The 1,340-nt window shown below is 24.1% G+C and overlaps 1 protein-coding gene across 1 annotated transcript in view; it reads left to right on the forward strand.

Moving 5' to 3' along the window:
* LOC107627942 overlaps positions 1-1,340 on the forward strand; it is a 7,332-nt gene that overhangs the window by 4,862 nt on the left and 1,130 nt on the right. The gene's annotated exons all lie outside the window — the stretch shown is intronic.

The following is a 1,340-nucleotide window of genomic DNA, read 5'->3' on the forward strand; positions in this document are numbered from 1 at the left end:
TGTCATTAAATATTTTTTATTAAATTTTTAAAAAGTTTTTTTTTGTGGTAAATTAAGAATATTTTCTATTTTATATTATTACTTTACGAACCACTACTACGCTAATAAAATTCAGCATTAGTCGCTTTTATTATTTTACTGTATTTTCATGTCGTGGGGACAAAGGAAACAATTGACTCTTTTGCTACGCATTTTAATTTAATTGTTTTTATCATTAATTATATACATGATATATGAATATGATGCCGAATTATTGCTGATATATCTCTTTCTTGGAGAGCACACCATTTTCGTATATGATATTTCTTCTTCTTCTTCTCGTGTGTGGACCTTTGCATTAAAAATTAAAATATGGATGAAATTTAAAAAAATAAAAATAAAAATACAAGCTGTGCAGGTTGACCTAACTAACTTGTGGGGTAAGTTTGAAACTTCTAAGTGTATAATATTTAATAGCCAATTATATCAACTAGTATTTAGTTGAATATTCAGTTTTTAATAACATGTATGTGGAGGAAAAGATTTTGTGACCTAATGTATGTTTCTCTTTTGAAAAAAAAAAAGTAAAATAGAATTATTATTTTTTTGGGTTGAACTGGTCATTATTTATTAATTTAATATATTTCTAATTTTAATTTCTTAGGCACGCACTTTGAGTTTGAGGGGGAAAAATGAAAGTGATTGGTGGAGAAAAACTATAAGTCACATGACGTGCATGCATGTATAATAATATTCATGTTTGATTTGACTCCATGATTATATCTATCTCCAATTTCATTTTTCTATATATTTTCGGTTACAATAACATCATGCTATCAATTATAAACATTTTTCTAGATATGGTTAAGTGAACGGATCTCATATTTCTCTTAATCAGGCATTGAGAAAAATTAATGCTCAATATATAGTGAATTATAAATTATGAGATCATTATTATTACCATAACTTAATGGTTATGTTCAACTTATATAGTAGCAACATATAATTAAATATTAATATTAATATACATCTACTACTTACTTTATAATGGAATTATATTTAACTTAATTTCAACAATAATAAATTTAGAGAATATATACATATAATATATCATCAGCTGCTTATTTCAAACGAAGAGTTATACATAAACTTATGGGTTGAGGAAATTTTTCTTAAATATATAAGTTAATAAATCAATATTCCTAAAAACAAATTAAAATAACATTAAATACCAGACCATTTTTTTTGGGAGGAGAGAAAATTGGGTATTGGCTGATTATGCTCAAAATTGGATAAATTTTATCCTGTTATACTTTTTTTAGTTTATTTAAGAATTTTTTTAATATTGATTTTTTAATTTA

The sequence above is a fragment of the Arachis ipaensis genome, chromosome B02 (genome assembly GCF_000816755.2).
Source record: "Arachis ipaensis cultivar K30076 chromosome B02, Araip1.1, whole genome shotgun sequence".
Lineage (NCBI taxonomy): Eukaryota > Viridiplantae > Streptophyta > Magnoliopsida > Fabales > Fabaceae > Arachis > Arachis ipaensis.